Below are 20,525 nucleotides of genomic sequence, written 5' to 3'. Positions count from 1 at the left end.
CCTACAGTAACTATGAGATGATGTTCAAAATCCTTCTTTAGGTAAAAGATTCAAAATACCTTTCCAAGCTAAAATTTTGCACATAATATCATCAGTGTAAGAACTTTAAACCATATTAACCACTTGGGCCCCGCCAACGCTGCTTGCAGCTTAACGCTGCTTGCAGCTTTAATTTGTGTTTGTATCTACTGCCTGGCTTCACAGATTGTACGGACCAATTGCAATGATGAACTATTACGGAAGAACTGGAAAATCAAAATCTAAGCGTTTACACTTGTTTCATTTAATATAATCTACGGTCCATATGAAAGTCTGTGGTTCCTCAAACACTTTCCATTGAAACTTTGAAATCTTTTGTTCACTGTCAGTTATACAACGAATTAACGTAGGTGATTCTGAATGGTGACGAACCCCCTGTTCCCGTGACATTGAACAATATGGCAGGTCAGTGCTTCGGACAAGTCTATTCACCGACAGAGAAAATAGCTCGATACACTAATGAGAGTTAACATGGCGTAACCAATATACGTGGATGTACGTGCTTGAAAGTTGCCATAGAATTTTAGAATCATTGTCATTTCAGACGCCAGCATCGACGATACCGTGTTATTTTACTTTTGTCTCCGATATTGGAGATTAATAATAGTCCCTCAAAGATTTCGCCCGCTTTGATAGATTCGCCTGATCCGTCAAAACTTTGCTTCCAGAGAAAGTCAGTATGTCGCAAACAACAGTAAATCACAGAAGGCCATACATTCAATCGTCTTGTAGTACTCGGTGTTTGATGTACTTGGTGTTGAGGTTCTCCTGACGTATTTAGTAAGTACGAACTACCTTTCGTTGTGTTTTACCACCCTGTGTCATTTATAGACTAAAAAACCCGTCACCTTGTCAGAGACCTGTAGCGCTCATCAATTACCTCGACGTTACCAGAAACACACCGCTGTTCCCCGAGACCGTATGCCGAAGGGTATAGCGATGTGTTTTTTGATAACGCAAGGCCACGAGAGGTAATAAACAGGTGCTATACCCGGACTAGGTTATATGCGTTTTAAATGTGCTCCTGACAAAATACCTAAAGAGAAGTTTACCATGCGATTCCCTACAGCGGGAACAGAAGTGTCAATTTCTTCACAAAAAGAAGAAAACAAAACGTCCTTAGCATAGGGTATAACCTTTGTTGTCAATGAGCTCTTCAAGTTCCATTCGCTGTTGAACTAGAAAATCTTGCTGTTTATTCAGAGACTCGTTGCTCCGTCATCCGGGCACTCATCATGCTCTAAATGGGTACTGTTTACGCAAACTTGTTTTCTGCGTTATCATATGAGAAACGACTACGTCTTGATGAGGTTAGTAATGACAATCTCAATCTTACTTATTTACATTTGTCGAGGGAATACTTACTGGAATACTGTAACATTAAACCCACGCTCATTTCCAATTACAGGTTAGATAAACATTCAAAATGCGAAGACTGGTTTTTGCCCTATTGTTGGTCCTTGTCGTTACATCTATTTACGTTGGCGAGACGGAAGGTTTTTATAGTGGATATACTGCCAGTCGTCGTCGAGAGTTAGGAGGCAAAGGTATGTTAAATTTTGGTTTGTGCTATTTTCGAAAAGTTTACTCTTAATGTTGAGGGTTATCTCATCAATATTTGGACACATCTAATAATGTTCTGTCCTGGCTATGTTAATGACCTGAATATGGTTACACTCCCTTCCACTAAATGAGCATAATTATCATACATGCTATGCCTGTATTTCCATTATCCTATTGTTAAGAAAGTACTGACATGCATTCGTACTTGAATATGTTGAAGTATGAATCACATTTCCAATTTTCCGGAACTACTTGCAGATGGGCGTTAGCGGTTTCATGTCAACATACACAGAACGAACGAGCGAACAGAACTAATGACACTCCGAAATGTCATTTGTAATTATTGTCAAATGATAGTTTGCTTTCACTTTTGGGGTACTGCATTGAAGTATATGCACAATTTTACCAAAAATAAACAAACAAACGAATTGAAAATTTGCATGTGTTTGCGACCGACAGCTCACTTTCATTTTTGACAGTCCCATGCCCTGTCATGTCGTCTGCGCTGCTGAAGAGTACGGTGCTCGTCGACGTTCTCTGTCTACAGTGCACCATGACATAACCGTTGTACTAGACAGAGAAGCTACAAATGTAATATTTCCGAATCGTACAGTGACAATATCAGAGGTCACGATCTTTTTCCGTGTAACCTTCGGATACAATGTAGAAGATATTCCCAAGAAATTTAAACTTTTTAGTCGGTTGTTTGACAAGTTCCAGTAAAGAAAATATACGCGCAGACAATTTAAGTGCCTTTTGACGGTAATATGGTTTATTCGTACTAATGGCACTACAAAATATACCAGAAAAGAGTTACGACGCCGTTCTTACTCCACGTTTTCCCCTAATCCGCTACCGAATTCCCTACTGAGGTGGTAAAATCGGCATATTGGACGTCTTTTAAGACATCAAAGGTGTCCCTGATTTCAAAGGTGTCCCTTACTTCATGTTAAGACCCCAAAGTTGTCTCTGATTTCAAAGAAATCGCTGACCTCATGTTAAGACCTCAAATGTGTGCCTGATTTCAAAGATGTCCCAGACTTCATGTTAAGACCCTAAAGGTGTCCCTGATTTCAAAGGTGCCCCGAAGTTTTCAGTTGAACTTTACTTCCATGAAGTCTAATGAATTTCGGGCTTATGTGCAACATCTCGGAAGCTAATTGGTTGTTACCATTATCATTAAATTATACACAATAGACTCCTTAAGTTCCTGTGAATAGTGACAATCGACCAATTAGTTATAACCTTCCGAGCCAGCTGCACATCAGCAGAAAATTTTATTCATATCTTGTAAAACTTTGTAACGTCCTCAGTTTGTTCACTTTTATCATGGTTTTAATTCTCGGTACATTTTATCTTTCGAAACCAGACCGAAGTGCGGGGTTTAATGAAAGTATCATGGGATTGTACTCATGTGCAGTACAGACTCTGGCTATTGATAGTGACCTTGTCAATCAATCAATCAATCAATCAATCAATCAATCAATCAATCAATCAATCAATCAATCAATCAATCAATCTTTATTAACCCATGACTGGGCAATTGACATTGCAGCAGTGACAAACACAGTACATCAATCATAAAACATGACAATCTAATAAAAACACAAAAAGGTTAAAATACCAAACAGCACATTCAATAAGTAAAAATCACAGAGAGATAATTAAAAGGAAATATATTTAAAAACTAGTTCAATCTATTCAGTTGTCCAATAGCTCTGTTGATAAAAAGTTTTAGTTCTATTGGTTTTAAAAGCCGGTACTCTGAAACGGCAACCGGATGGTAGCAAGTCAAACTCGTTTTGTAGAGGGTGCTGAAACTTGGAATGTATGATGGAGTTTCCTTTACGTAAAACATGTTTCTCGTACAAGTCAGTGGGGCCCACTTGTTGTTCTCCGATAATATTGCTGCAAACTTTAACTATCTTACTAATTCTGTTTCTGTTCTTAACATTTAAATTGCCATACCAGCAGACCATTGAAAAACTGCAAATACTTTCAATAAAAGATTTATAAAATAACGTCATCAGAGACTTATTTACCTTAAATTGGTTCAATTTCCTTAGGAAAAACACACGTTGTTGACCTTTACTACAAATAGCATCGACATTTTCATCCCAGCATCATAACTTATCATCCACTGTAGAACCAAGATTATTGTACTTGCTGACGATCTCAATTTCCGAGCCGTCTGTAACTGTTGGCTCCGGAGAAGATTTGCTCCTTCTGAAATCAATACACATGTCTTTTGTTTTACCAGCATTCAATTGTAGAAAAGATCTATTACACCATTCGATAAAATCATCTACTATGGGACCGTGGCCGGTCTCACAACTATTCAATAAACTGACAATAGCCGAGTCGTCGGCAAACTTCAGAATATGTCTATTCACGTGTTGACTTCTACAGTCGTCAGTGTACAATATGCAAAGCGCATTTTTGACATACACCTGTTGACCGTAACACACTGAGATCTATTTTTTAAAAAATCTAAAATCCATCCGACTAATTTAAAATGCAAATTGAAACGTGACATGAGATTCTCGGCAAGCAGGTGCGGTTGAATGGTGTTAAATACAGAGGAAAAGTTAACGAAAAGGATGCGTGCATGTGTTTTGTTGCCCTCCAGATGTTTCTAAATAAAATTTAACAGGGTAAGGATGGCGTCTTCAACCTCCTGACCTATATGCAAATTGTAAAGGGTCTAGCAAAAGTTGGGTTTTCTCCTGAATTTTGACTTTGATTAACTTTTCAAACGATTTCATGGCAAGAGAAGTAAGGCCAACTGGCGCCTGAAATCATTGAGAACTTTCGGGACACTTCTCTTTGCAACAGGAACAATTACAGCCCGCTTCCAGAGCGTTGGGACTTTTTGGAGGTCAAGGGACAGCTGGAAATGCTTTGAAATATCTCACACAGCTGCCCTGCACAAAATTTCAACACATGGCCACTAATATTATCGGGGCCTGGGCTTTTCCGAATTTTGTTGCTTCTCAGTGATTTAAAAACACTCTCTTTATCGATCAATATTCTATCATTGGTAACAACTTTATGTCGAATGTTCCTGTGTTCATTTCGGAAATCATGGACATCAAATCTAACATAGAATGCATTTAACGTTTAGGCGAGTTCACAATCACTATACTTGATGTTGTCCAATTTGAACTCCCCATTTCCTCTTGTTCTGTTTTTCAAACCAGCCATTTTGTTTCGCTGAGCCGAGGGGAAGTTTGGCAATGGACTTGTAAGCACGAGTGATCGATCCATAACAAAGATCAATAGTCTTGTTGTATCTTGTAGGACATGTCACATACTGACTGAATGAGGACAATGATTTCTTCAGGGAACACTGATTAAAGTCCCCAAGTGTCAAATTTGGAGCATCTGGGGAGATTGACTGAAGTTTTTTCGTCACATGGAAGATCACGTCTGTAGCTTTGTTAAAATTTGCCTTCGGATGAATGTAGATGACAGTGACGAATAGTTGAGGAAATGACATTTATCCATCGTCCAAACCTAAGTTCTTAGCTTGGGAGCATAAAAATATCTAATAAAATTGCAGGATAGATTGAAAGAATGAACTTCTGAATCAGGAGCTCTTCGAAATGTGAACAGCGTCTTTGAAATTCAATGCCAGCATTCTTGGCGTGTGTCCTCGTTCATAATGCCCGACCGTGATAATGGCAATATCTTGTAGCAATGACGAGGTGGAGAATAAAACTTAATGACTGAGGGTAGTGATTTTATTAATGGTGTGTTAAAAATAATACTTTACATGTTTCGTATTTGTTTCTTTACTAGCACTCAAAAACATGGCACCGTTCATGAATTTACTCGAGTTCACTTCCGGTGGTAGAATTCTCCCATGTACTAGTAAATATCAAAATCGTTAATACCTTTAGGAAGGACTACACATCAGCAGACCGTCACGCTACATGGTAGGCTGCTCCGTAGACAGTGTGGTGAACACCTTGGTCCACAGCTAGGCCAGCCAGTAACTTTGCTGCCGAGCAAAACAAGGCGACTGCGGCTAGTCCAACTTTCGGTTACTCGAATGGTATATTGAACCGCGCATGTGTAGTTACTTGGCCACCTTCGCGACTATTAAAATTCTAAATTTTCATCTTAAATGCATGTGGTAATGTAGCATTACATCCATAAAATTAGGTCAGTTTCCTCTGTCGCCTAAGATACCTGGTCTGCCCCATTGTTCCCTGTCTCTCATCCACAGATTAGTAATGACAATCACCAGCACCTTCCAGTTGAAGTAAATCCAGAGCATTTCATTCTTTCTGTACTCCTACTGACTCTTTAACTACCATTAAAATCAACCACAGCTTCTGACTCGGCAGAACTCCAACTATCCACTCACTTCAGTATCAAAACTTTTAGAAGTGACCACACCAAAATCACTGTTATCAACTTTTACTGTTGGCAAGTTCTGCAACCTGTGACTGATAATAGTTAAAGCTGATCTAATCCTGAAGGAAGGTCCTTAACCCTGATAATCGTTTAATTAATCTTGGGTTTAGCAAGTGGGCTTTTCTGTATATGGTAAACTACATCAGTCAATTTACCTATTATCAGGTAAGGACCTTCATAAGACAAGTGAAGCTTGGCGAATACCCATTTCACCTTCTGTTATCGGTAAGGCTTAACCATACAAAGCTTCCCACATCAATCTCATGCTATCATGTCAACCTTTCTGTAGCCGTAGTCTGTAGGTGTGACGTGGCATGCTGATGCACCTCATGCAATATTTCGATTAAATCCGATACATAACCATCTCAGGTTGTATTACATGCAGCCTCAGCCTGGCAATATTCCTGCTGGCCCGTGTCAACACTTTTAGTAATTCTTGGCATATGTATCCTATTACAGCACAGAAGATGGATATCTCAATTGATGGTGTTGCTGCTGATCCTCTGATGCCAGCTGAAGACAATATCCTGCATAATCCTTGAGAAGAAAAGACCCAGACAGTACCAGACTCCAGATTTCTGAAAGGGCTTTGAAGATCACTGAAAATATGCTTTATTATATATTAGTGACAAAATTATATACCTTACCGCATGTAAAAGTACTAGCATTGTAAACCTTTGAGATACGCCTTGAGAAAGTCTTTTAAGCCAAAATCCGATGTTCATTATTACATTTTATCGCCGAACGGCTCTATAGAGTAACATGTAAAAATACAATTACAGCAAGCAGTAGTTTAAGCAACTTTCTTAGACTTCAAATACTGAACTTTAGATTAATATAAGAATAATTGCTAAAGCTTTCGACGTATATGCACACTTGGTTGAAAATTTGACGGAGGTTGCAGGTTAATGTGTAGTATTTTTCCAGTATGATAGATTAACAAGCAAATCTGTAAAAGGGTTTGATTTCTGTAAGTGATTAATAAAACTACACTGCAAAGTATGACAATTGTGATCTACTCTGTTTTTCAATTCATTACCGTAAGCTTCATCCTACTCGAATGAGCTCGGATAAAGAAACGATTTACTGAAGGAAATTTAAAAGTTGAAATAGGCAGACTGGCAGACTTGACAAAAAGTGCACTAACTCCAATTATCGAGACGACGCAATATGATGTCATTTATCCTTAACTTAAGCTAATATTGATATTGCCTCACAGTGTAAGTCAATTTTATGTTTACGTGTAGATTTCAGTATGTAATACATAAAAAATATGTATAATGAGGAGTAATTGTGACAGTAACTTAAAGCATGGGTATTGCTAGGCAATCCAGTTGAGGCTTTCGTCTGTTGTGCATTTCATTAGCATTGCACATGCCAACAAATTGTAATTTGCATTTATTTTGACCACTGAACGATAGAGTGAAACATTCCTACTTCCGAGGTACCTTCATCATCATTCAATGAGAGATGGTCATGCTAAGGGGCCACAGGGTGGGGGTCAGGTTTAACAAAGATGGTTGAGATGGATGGTGAGAAGTGCCAGGAAGTCCATGATCTCTTCATCGGGTTCGGAGTCAAACCTACCGTACCTACATGTACTTAACTGTCATTAAGACAGGCGAACAATCCACATGTCTTCATTCTCCAGTCACCCCAAAATTGTGGATCTATACAAGCGATACCTATTGGATGCGAGTTTTGGCCACGGCCCCTAAGCTTCACACACCTCAACGAAGCACACGCACATTTCGATACAAATGTTTTAATTGATTAAGATTCAGATTGAGTCCGTCTAACCAGAATACTAGCATTGAAATCCTTATACTTCGTCTTGTGGCGCATCCTTCCTCTTAGATGAGTTTTGGTCTTGCGAAACTAAAATTTATCATAGTACAAGAAAATTATCAACAATGAAGTCAGTCTGTAGCATTCATATTGTGTAGTATGGCAGTTGATGGCAGGCGTTTATTTCTTTGTGCAAGAGTTTTCTCCAACAGGATCAAATATGTTTTAATCTAACATGAGAAGTTGATGCATTTATGTTTTTTCTTCCTTTGTCGTTTTTTGTCGATAGTGTGTTGTTGAAAAGCGCAATATCCTTGCCCTTGCTACAAATGACAGTCCGTTGCGTTTCCCAGTCCTTGGCAATCCGATAAGCAGGCTTTACATTAGGTCTGTGGTGAAATCGTGTCGTAATGGCTCAAATCTGAGGGTACAATGCCTGTTCATGGGCTACTTCAACAAGGAATTCAGCCAATGGCACTATTACTCAGCAAGCAGGCTAATGCTCTTGGCGATCAAAGGGTTTGAGATTATAGTGGTGTACAAAGATTTCAAAAGTTACACATGATGGTGTAGGGGATACAAGGCAAAGACGATATCACAATATTCTGACAGTGAGGACTTAAACAGAAACAGTATATAGACGTTTGAATTCATTTAAAGACTAAACAATATCCACCGAGAAAAAAATCCAAAAGACTAAATCAGGTTCACTTCACTGGCTTCCGCATTATCTATGGTAAAGTGCTCAACGATTTACGTCATCACATGATATTATTACAATCATCATACGTGTAGTATGAAATAATAGCTCGTGACCTGCTGTAACACAATTTCTAAAAGGCGGGTGGTATTTATGGAAAAAAATAACAAGAAACATTCATGAGCAGATTTACCAAGTACATTATAAATAAAGCACCTCGTGTTGTTCTTCGACAAAGTTAATTACACAACCGTAATTCAAGAACATGATATCGCTTCACGACTTCAAAGATATCCCCATGCGAAATGTCCAGTAATATAGAGGATTAAACTCAAGTCAAAGCAAGATATGAATAAAAATTTAATTAGACTGCAAGGAAATCAAATTCAACTGAAAACATGGGGACACCTTTGAGGTCTCCATACACGCTCCAACATACACCTGCGTACGGCAAACAAACGCATATCTATTCCAGAAAATTCCGTGGGTATCAGCTGTAGGGTGGAAGATGGTGAAGTGAATGAAAAATTACAGAGATTTGTAACGCTATACGTTGCAATTCATCAAGAGTCGTCAACATGATTTTTGTCCCGATTTATTTAAAATAAATACCAAGGGATACAAGGCTCGATGACCGCTAGCGCTTTTATTATCGAATAATTTATATGAGAATGACTTCCCGAGTTAAAATGTAGCACTCATCAAGAGGTTTGTCTTTTGAAGCGAACCCCCGCCCATCAGACAGAAAAAGTATTTATATACTACTGAATTTTCTTCAATTCTTTATGACAGAAAACAAGATATTATTGAAAACGTGCACAAACGTAACGCGTACTGGTGTGTAGATCTCCTACAAAGGTTTTAGTTTTGTTGACAGATTTTTAAGAAAGGCTTTCTTCTAAACGTAAATTGGACAACAATATATTTCTTTCTTGATACAAGATAAACAAATGATTTAAAATTGACCGATATTTATATGCACAAAAATAACTGCGATCGCTGTGTCAACACTGCGGAGTAACACTAAATTTTCAAGATAATTAAACTTTATTTACGCCATACGCTTCAAAGTAGGTCTACAAAAATAGCATACTGCCTGAGTACCCCAGTAAATTGGATAGTGTTCAAGGTAAAAGGATGTCTTATGTATGGGATTATCTAAAGTGGCAATAGGCAGCCACAATGTTGAGAAACACTGGCAGGAAATGGAGGCAATATCATCACTAAGCTGTTAACGTTTCTTCCAATCGGACCAAGAGTGGATGACAAATCTCAAGTAGATGACCTCTCTAAAAAGTGCAGACGCAGGCACTTTGTGTTCATGCATCCTCTAGAACGGATGACCGAGGTCATGTATAAAATAGGTCGCTTTCTCTTCAAAGGAACTTTATCCTGCGGCGACATACGCCATTTTGGTAGGACTGACACGGTTTCAGTATAGATGCAGCTACATTGTGTTCATGCACCCTCTGGAATGAGTAATCAAGTCATGTAATAACACTTTCTGAACAAAGGAACTTAATCCTTAGGTGATAAACAACGCGATATTGGTAGGGCTGAGACGGTTGCTAAGCAAAAAGATCAGAGTGGAGCAGACTAAGCCTATTTCTCCTATAAATATGAATAGATAGCGTTTAATAATTTAAGAATAAAACGGAATTTCAGAATTTACACTTGCTTCATTTAATATTGGCAACTTTCCTTTAAAGCTATCTAAGGAAGTGTAAAGCGACCCTCAAAATTGACATAAATAGTTTATACTGGTTGTTTCGTGTAGATATTATAGTGGCATTATGAAAACGGCCTTACGGATATTTAGGATCTACACCAATAACTACTGAACAACGAGATCGACTCTGTCCACACAGACAGGATATCTGAGGAGATACTAAGGGCTACCCTATTTTTCCCTGGTCGATGTTTATTTATATGAACACATCGAATAGTATACAAAATCACAAAAGGGGGTCATAATAATATTTCATCACGAAAGAATTGATTTATGCTACCTAGCAAGGTTTTCGAATATGGAAGATTAGTTGACTTTCCTATAAATATTTACATTACTCCATTTGAAGCTACGATATTGCAACACAATGAACGAATATTATTTCATATATTTTGTGTTTTTATCTACAGCCTGGCTTCACAGTATTGTCTGCCAAAGATTGTATGGACCGTCTGCAATGATTAACTGTTAAGAAGAACTGGAAAATCAGAATCTAAGCGTTTACACTTGTTTCATTCAATAAAATCTACGGCCCATACACTTACTTTTGTTCCCTGGCATTCATATAACAAATCCACCTAGGTGAATCTGAATGGTGCGACCCCCTGTTCCCGTGACATTGAACAATATGGCAGGTCAGTGCTTCGGACAAGTCTATTCACCGACAGAGAAAATAGCTCGATACACTTATGAGAGTTAACATGGCGTAACCAATATACGTAGAGGTAAGTGCTTGAAAGTTGCCATAGAATTTTAGAATCATTGTCATTTCAGATGCCAGAACGATGATACTGTGTAATTTTAATTTTGTCTCCAAAATGGAAGATTAATAATAGTCCCCTCAAAGATTTTATCCACTTCAATATAGATTCGTCTGATGGGTTTTAACGTTGCTTTCAGACAGAAATTCCGAATGTCGCAAACAACAGCAAAGCACAGGCGCCAATTCGTTCAATCGCTTTTTAGTACTCGGTGTTTGAGGCTCTCGTGGCGTGTTTATAAAGTAAGTAAGAACTTCCGTTCGTTGTGTTTACCACCCTGTGTCATTACAACCATTTGCAGTAATAGAGCGCGAAGCCACTGCAGTGAACTGCAATAAAACTGCTTACACTAATTAGTTTCAGCTGTAGCCGTGGCCACTTTGGTGTTGAACAAGGCTACTTGATAAAGACCAAAAAGTCTGCTTGTACAAAGGCAAAACTTGCTCTGTCTGAGGCTCGAGTTGTAAATGAGAGTTTACGATTGGCACCCTGTGTTGAAGATTAAGATACAATGTAACATTACCATGCACTGGTCCATGTACAAATCTTTTTTATTTCAACTTCCCCAGACAAACTGTCTGCATGGGACATACAATGTTGTCGACTTTGCCAGCTGGCTACAGCTGAAACTAATTAGTGTGAGCAGTTTTATTGCAGTTCACTGCAGTGGCTTCGCGCTCTAATTCTGAAAAGGGTAGTAATATACTAAACAACCATCACCTTGTCAGAGAGTTGTAGCGCTCATCTATTACCCCGACAGCCATGTGTTACCAGAAACGCACCGCTATTCCCCAAAGACATTAGGCCGAGGGGTATAGAGATGTGTTTTTGGTAACGCAAGGCAACGAGGGGTAGTTAACGGGTGCTATACCCCGAATAAAGACCGGGCTGTAGGCGTTTTATAGCACACCACATGATTATGTTGCATATTATTGTTTGAAATGTCCTTTGAGGTATAGGCACTGAAGCAATATACAACAAGAAGTTTACCATGAGATCCTCCACAGCCAGTGGGGACGTTAGTGTTAGTTACTTCACAAAAAGCAGAAACAAGTCCTTTAGCAGACGGTATAAAGTCCTTACTCGCACTAGAACCTTTGTTGTCAATAAGCTTTCCAAGTTCCCACGCTGTTAAAATAAAAAATCTCGCTCTTTTACTCAGAGACTCGTTGCTCCGTCACCCGGGCGATAATCACGCTCTAAATGGACATTGTTTATGTAAATTTGTTTTCTAAGTTTTCATATGAGAAACGAGTACTTCTTGGTGAGGCTGGTAATGACAATCTCAATCTCATTTACTTACATTTGTCGAGGTAATACCTACTTGAATACTGTAGCATTAAACCCACGCTCATTTCCCATTACAGGTTTCATAAACATTCAAAATGCGAAGACTGGTTTTGGCCCTATTGTTGGTCCTTGTCGTTACATCTATTTACTTTGGCGAGACGGGAGGTTTTGATTTTAGTCGTCGTCGTCGTCGTTATCTGTCGTCAAGAGGTAAAGCTATACTAAATTTTGGTTTATGTTGTTTTCGAAAGTACAATTTTAATGTTCAGGGTTATCGCATTAATATTTCGACACATTCAATAATGTTCTTTTCTAGCCATGTTAATGACCCGATTATGGTTACACTTCCTTCCACTAAATGAGCAAAATGATCATATATGCTATTTCTGTATTGCCACGATCCTATTGTTTAGGGAGTACTGATGTGAACGCGTGACAAACGTGTTAAAATATGAATCATATTTCCACTACTAACCGGAACTACTTACAGGTATGCGTAAGCGTTTTTATGTCAACATAAACAGGACGAACGAGCAAACAGAACTAATGACACTCCGAAATGTAATTTATATATTATTGTCAAAATGTTGTTTCAGCCTTAAGTGCATTCAACGTTTTACCAAAAATAAACAAACGAACTCATTGAACTCTTTAGCTATACCAAAGTAGAATATACTACGGGTTCTGACTATGAACTCCAACCAGTGTCATCCATAGCTTTGTTGACACTATCCCCTCACAGTGCCCTCACTTCAGTATCAAAACTTTTAGAAGTGACCGCACCGGACCCACTGTTGTAATCAACGTTGACAGTTGGTAATAGTTAAAACTGATCTAACCATGAAGAAAGATTCTTACGCTGACAGACCTTTAAGCTTTTCGTAATGAACAATCTTAGGTTTAGCTCGTGGGCTTTTCCGTGTACGGTTATTAAACTACATCAGTCAATTTACCGATTATCAGGCAAGAACTGTCGTTAGACAAGTGAAACTTTGCGAATACCCCTTTCGCCTTCTTTTCTTCCTTAACCGTACGAAGCTTCCCACATCAAGCACGTCCTTCGCCGTAACGTTAGATCATGTCACCCTTTCTGTCTCAGAGCGTAGTCTGTAGGTGTGACCTGGCATGTTTATTCACCTCATGCAATATCTCTGTCAAATCCGAACCATAATCATCTCAGGTGGTACGAAAGGTAGCCTCTGACTAGAAATGATTTCAACTGTTATCCGACTAAGGCCATTGGCAAGTGTTCATGCAAGTTTGCCAGATTATTTGCAAGCCACGTCAATACTTTTAGTAATTCTTGGCATATGTATCCTATTACAGCACAGAAGATGAAGATCTCAATTGATGGTGTTGCTGCTGATCCTCTGGTGCCAGCTGAAGACAATATCCTGCATAATCCTTGAGAAGGAAAGACCCAGACATTACCAGACTCAAGATTTCTGAAAGGGCTGTGAAGATCACTGAAAATATGCTTCATTATACATTACTGACAAAAATATATACTTTCGTGCAGCAGAAGTACTAACATTGTCAACCTTTTGGGATAAGCCTTTGGAAAGTCTTTTAAGCTTAAATGCAATGTTCATGTTACATTTTATCGCCGAACGGCTCTATAAAATAACATGTAAAAATACATTTCCAGCGAGCAGTAGTTTAAGCAACTTTCTCAGACTTCAAATACTGACTTAAGATTCACATAAGAAGAATATTGCTAAAGCTTTCGACAGATATCCAGTACTTTTGGTTGAAGATTTGACGGATGTTACAGGTTGATGTCTGGTATATTTTTCAAGTCATATTGATAACTAACAAATCTGGAAAAGGGCATTAATTTCTGTGAGTGATTAAAACAACACTGCAAAGTATGCCACTATTGTGATGAACTCTGTTTTTTCCAGTTCACACCTTAAGCTTTTTCCTACTCGAATGAGCTCCATTAACTTCAATTATCGAGCAAACGAAATATGATGGCATAAAACTTGAAGCCACGGTTGCCTTACAGTGCTAGTCACTTTAAGTTTACTGGTGTGTCAGTATACAATACATCAAACAAATATATACTGATCAGCGAGAAGTGATTGCAACGATATTTAAGGGGAACGCGCCTCGGGGACAGAAATTCGGGCTTTCAAATTTTATCGATTCCCTTCTGATCTACCAATTGTGGGGTCTCACTTTAAAGCTCTTGATGAAAGAAAAATTTTTATCGTTTTAGTTTTCAGAAAATCGACAATTTTTTTACTAATAGAGGTAACACAGGGATGGCGGCCATTTTGAATTTCAAATACCGGGAAATCTTCGATAAACTGTCTCTCTAGTACAAAAATTGCTTGGTGACCCCTGACTTATATTCTTGCCTTTTGTAAGAGAATGGTCGAAAGTTTCGTTGAGAAAAGTTTGAGCAAAAGTTTAAGTTTTCAATTTCGCGGTGCATATCACCTTAAAGCAGGAACATTGCTAGGCAATCGAGGCGAAGCTTTACCTCTGTGCTCTCCATTTGCAGGGTAAATGCCAACAAATTGTATCTGTGCATTTTTGTTGACCCACGAGACACTCCCATCTTGTAGGTACCTTCACCCAGCATTCAATGAGAGATGACCATGCTAAGGGGTCAGGTTTTACAAAGATGGTTGAGATGGATGGAGTGGAGTGCCCAGAATTCCATCATCTCTTTATAGGGTTCGAAGTCAAAACCTACGGTACCTACTTAACTGTTGTTGAGATCGGCGAACAATTGTCTTCACCCCCAGTCACCTCAAAATTGTGGATCAACAAGTTATATCTAATGGATGCATATTTTGACCACGGACCCTTATAGTTTCACACAGCTCAATGAATCACACGCACATTTTGACACAGTTGTTGTAACTGAAGCTTCACATGAGTCCGCCCAAGCAAAATGCTAGCATTGAAATTATTATACTTCGTCCTGAGGTGCATCCTACTTGTTAGGTAATACGTGGTCTCGCGAGACTAAAATTTATACGATAAATTGTAATTCAAACAATGAAGGTCAGTATGCAGCATACATGTTGTGTAGTTTGGCAGTTTATATCTTTGGGCAAGAGTTTTTTTACAACAGAATCATTTTCAATCAAAAAAATGGAGAAGGTTGTGCATCTTTCTTTTTCCTCAAGTTCCTGTGTGGTTTTGGTAGGTAGCGCATTGTTGAAAAGAGCAATATCCTGCACTCTTGCTATTGAAAAAAGTCTGTTGCGTGTCCCCGTCCTTGGCATTCCCGTTGGCAGGATTTTACATTAGGGCTGTTGTATGATCATGTGGTATTGCTTCAAAATAAAGTGAAGGCTGTATAGTATGAATGAAAATGAGAAATGTGCTGTATTAAAATAGCTACACAATCAAGATAAGAAATGAGATTATTTTTATGCTGAGTTATTCAATATGAAGAAAAGTATACAGTTGGCCGCCATCTTGAAATTACGCCAATGGTTATGACATACAAATGATTAAAATGGTTATTATCATTTGCAAAATCTTGGCGAAAAAAATAAAAGTAAAGTATGGGTATACAACTGGTTATCATCTAGAAATTGTTAAATTAGCTTATCATACAAATAATAATAGTAAGATATATTTTTATATTGTTTTAAGCAAAATCATAGTAAAAACCTTTGAAACGAAATAACAAACACACAGACTATTTGAATCTTCTAGCTGTGACAAAATGTAACATGTAGCCGACAATTTTGATTATGCTAATTAAATTAGCACAAATTGCCCCAATGCTTACAGAGTGCCAGTAACAATATTTGTGTTTTGGCGGGCTTGAAAAACAATATATTTTCCGTCACGGAAAAATATTATTGGAAATGTTGACAAAAGCTAAGGGTACAGATGTGTAGATGATCTCCTACAAAGGTTTTAGTTTTATTGAAAGATTTTAAGAATTAAGTAAGTGAATTCTCTTCTGCCACCAATGCAAATTTTAGCCTTTCTCCTTAACGTAAGTGGAACAACAATACATAATCTTTCTTGATACAAGATAAACACATGATTTAAATTTGATCGATATTTATACATAAGAAAAACACTGCGACCGCTGTGTCAACACTGCAGAATGAAATTGAATTTTCGAAACAATTGAACTTTATTAACTCCACACGCTTCAAAGTAGGTCTGCACAAGCAGCATACCGCCAGAGTACCCCAGTAAATTGGATAGTGTTCAAGGTAAATGGATGTCTTATGTAGGGGCTTATGTAAAATGGCAACTGGCAGTCGCGATACAGAGAACCACTTACAGGGAATGGAAGCCATATTTCATTGCTGAGCTGTTATTCCAACCGGGCCAAGGGTGGATTACAAGTCTCAAGTGGATGACCTTTCCAAAAAGCGCAGATGCAGCCACATTGTGTTTATTCATCCTCTGGAACGAGTAACCAAGGTCGTGTAATTAAATAGATCACTTTCTGAGTCTAGGAAATTTATCCTTCTTTGACAAACAAACGCAATTTTGGCAGGGCTGAGACGTTTGCAAAGTGAAGAGAAAACAGTATGGCCGAAAAGACTAATTTGAATATACAGCATCAGAGCTGACACGGGTTTCATTGATTATTGACAAATTTCCGTTACAGCTATTTGAGGAAGTGTTAATAATCCTTCACAATTTGCATTAATGGTTTATACTTTTTGTTTCGTGTAGATAATATACTGGCATTATGAAAATTATATCTGCATTAATGACCTTGAAATTTTTATTTATTTATCCATGCTATTGTCACAGTAGATAATGGGGATTTTCTAAGCCTTGGACAGGTCCACCCACAGACAGTAACTGAATTCACTTATCGACATCGGCATAGCCTCATCCATTTAAGTAAAAGTGCTCGATTGAAATAAAGCACTTAAGTAAGGAATAGATATAAATGTCTGTTAGACAGCTAAAATTATGTGCTTTATGTTGATCTCTGGTACAAGAGAATGATTTTTGCTCGTAACGAGCTCTGCCAATAGAAAAATTATATGCGCCATTTGTTTGAAAACGCTGTTGTGAGGAACAGTCCAGGTGTGCAGACGAATATAATAAATTGAAAGTGTGTTATACGATCCAAACACACGAAATCTACATGTGAGGCTCGAGCTCTCGTGGCGCTTCACCGAGCAACTTGATCATGAATTAAAACGTTCATTCCTTCTCTGTTGCGATTTAATGTGAATCCAAATGAGATCGTCGTGCGGCCAGTATGACTAAGTACCCCTTTCAAAATTGCATTATTTAAGAATTAAAATATTGTTTTAGGGACCACCTGTGTCACTTCACGCAACCGACGTTACACACTTGAGGATGGTAAAGGTTAGAATGAGAGATCTGCTCTCACACAAGTTACGTTCTGTCATTAGAGTTTTTGCTGCACGGGCTTGATAGATGACTTTGACTCGACCTTCTGTTCCTGTCATTGCACACGATTTTGCAGGTCAAGGCCCCAGGTAAGTTTACTTGCAAACAAGAGGCATACTTTCATCGTTGTTGACATAACCTTATTAATATAAATCAGGGTATATGCTTCCAATGAAGTAAAAAAAAGAACATAAGTAATATCATTAAGCGGCTGCCATAAATGAAATTGTCTTATTTTATCTTCGTTTCCATACGGGATAATTATCGGCGTCCCTAAAACGATGTAATAGCTTCAATAGCTTGAAGCGTTTTTGTCAGGAACAGCCCTTGTGTAGCAAACAAAACTAATGAACTAAAGCCTCTTGTACAATTACTGTATGTAGCTTTTGAAACTTCCACGGCGTTTTTTTACCAAGACGGTCAGGACTGTCATTAGTCACTTTTTACCTAAAATATGATCTTGTAATAATGTGCAAAGCGTTTTTATTTGATATTGAGAGGAGCATAGAAGATTGAAAGATTATGTAACAGTCAGGGCGAAATTGAAAGGAACAAGGAGGGAGGAATAAAATGTAGGTCGATAGGATTTTTAACTAAAAAAAAGCAATGAACGCAACTTCACAGATCGGACCTACCGTTGTTAGTGCTACGATTTGTTTGCATGATTTGACCATTTGAGCTATTTGTGTGGAATACACGGCGATTGGATCTTTAGTGCTTTGATTTTGGTCACTTCACCTTAGCATGGATGGATTCATGCATGCGTGCATGCATTCAGGGTATGTGTGGACGTACGTAAACACAACACTACTATAAGAACACCAGGTTCTGTGTAACTGCAAATATAATGTATGCTTTCAGTCTTTTCCATAGATGGAAAAATCCAGGTAGAACATGCAGTTATCGAGTATGGAAACTTAAAGACTGCATAAGAAAACCCAGGAATTATACTTTGAAATACGTCAAGCTGACCTTGCTCTCAAACTCCTTCAGGTAATGCTTCATGATGGATGTTGGGACAGATCTAGCCACTTGGATGTCCGTTTTCTTTCTTCTCACTGTTAACGTCTTCTATATATTTCTGTTGTCGCGCCCTCAACGGTAAATCTGAAAAGGCAAGCCGCAGACACGTAATTTGAACTTAACATTACACAGATTAACTGAGTTTTATATTGTAAAAAATATCCATAGTTTCCTCATAGGCTACAATGTATAGTGGATCAACATTTTCGGCGAAATTCCAAAATCAAATTCCATGCACGCACATGGACTATCCTAGTCAATGAAACACATTAATATCAATAATCAAGTGTACATAAATACACAGATTTACCGAGTTTTATATTGTAAAAATATCCATAGTTTCCTCATAGGCTACAATGTATAGTGGATCAACATTTTCGGCGAAATTCCAAAATCAAATTTCTTGTACACATATGCACATGTAACCACCCTAAACTAATCAAGTACAATTATGTCAATTATTCAGGGTCCATATATGCAAAAATATTGCAAGTTGGAAAAAATTATTCCCAGTTTTGTCATAGACCCCCATGTATAGTGGCTCAGCATTTTCGGTGAAATTCCAAAATTAAATTTCTTGTACACATGTACACATGTAAACACCCTAAACTAATCAAGTACATTTATATCAGTTATCAAACGTCTATAGATAGATGGACAGATATTGCTAGTTTTACATCGGAAAAAAACGCATTAATAGTTTTCTCATAGACTATCATGTATAGTGTGAATCAACATAATTCATGAATCCAAGAATCAATTTTTATACGCACCCGCCACTTCAAGCAAAGTACATTTACATGAATTTTGTAAAACAGACACAGAAGGACAGACAACAAAGCAGGCAGCCATGGAACACACACCTTCAGAATTTCTGTAGCAAGCCACCAAGTTGACGCGAATACGCCTGCATGCCACCGCCTTCACATCACATCTGCGTAAGCTACTGGCCGGGGTGAGCGACATTGACCTCGTTCACGTGCACATACAGTCAAAAATATATATGAATTTAAATTTCACACTCATATAGCTTGGTCAATAATGTCCTAGTCAAAGTCATTTTCCGAAAATAGGGCAATGAGAGTCAAAAGGAAAATGCCTCAGCATTTAAATTTAATGAAATCATCTACAGGTAGCCAATGAAGATCTTTGAGTATTGGTATGACATGATCAAACTTACGTGTACGAGAAACTAATCTCGAAAGAAGCATTCTTAATAGACTGCAGTCGAGAAAGTTAGCCCTTAGGAATGCCAAACAAAAGACTATTACAGTATTCTAGTTGGGATGTCACAAAAGCATAGACTAGTTTTTCAGTTGTTCATCTATCAACTTGTAGTATACGATCTTACATATTCTATGCAAAGAAAAGAACAGCTAAAAAGAAACCGTTTCAGCAAAACAGATTAACATGGTAACACATGCAACCATCCCGATTCAAAATAGTCCCAAAATTTCTGACTGAAACTAACGGAATAATGTCACTATGGCCGATTGGTTTTTAGTGCGCATCCGATGTTTGATACAGCCAAAGCAGTGCATTGTGGGATAACTGGAACAGGGTAGTTTCTCCTGCATTTATCAATCAAGTAGAATAACCATGACCATGTTGGTACTTCACTTGAGTGTAATCGATCAGTCCACTGACTTGTGGTAGCCTAAGTACGGACCATGATATCCCTGAGAGGGCGCTTCTGTACAACAGATGACACCGACTGTGGTACCACCCCGATTATCCCTCAACGCATTGCTTTGCCTGTATAAAACATCGAATGCACACTCTGAGCAACAAAAATATAGTGATTTTTGTTGTTGTACTATGGACTGTTATACAAGAATGACGCAAA

At 38.2% G+C, this 20,525-nt stretch overlaps 2 long non-coding RNA genes across 2 annotated transcripts; both read left to right on the top strand.

Annotated features, from left to right (window-relative positions):
- The first annotated feature begins 539 nt into the window (after positions 1–539).
- Positions 540–7,026, top strand: LOC139138233 (uncharacterized). Its single transcript, XR_011553567.1, has 3 exons — positions 540–819; positions 1,448–1,586; positions 6,484–7,026. It is a non-coding gene; the product is annotated as an uncharacterized lncRNA (long non-coding RNA).
- Positions 7,027–10,805: 3,779 nt separating this feature from the next.
- On the top strand, positions 10,806–14,163 carry LOC139138183 (uncharacterized). The gene is made up of 4 exons (XR_011553554.1): positions 10,806–10,966; positions 11,089–11,244; positions 12,370–12,502; positions 13,619–14,163. It is a non-coding gene; the product is annotated as an uncharacterized lncRNA (long non-coding RNA).
- The last annotated feature ends 6,362 nt before the right edge of the window (positions 14,164–20,525 follow it).

The sequence above is a fragment of the Ptychodera flava genome, chromosome 1 (genome assembly GCF_041260155.1).
Source record: "Ptychodera flava strain L36383 chromosome 1, AS_Pfla_20210202, whole genome shotgun sequence".
NCBI lineage: Eukaryota > Metazoa > Hemichordata > Enteropneusta > Ptychoderidae > Ptychodera > Ptychodera flava.
This window is presented reverse-complemented; position numbering and strand designations above follow the sequence as displayed.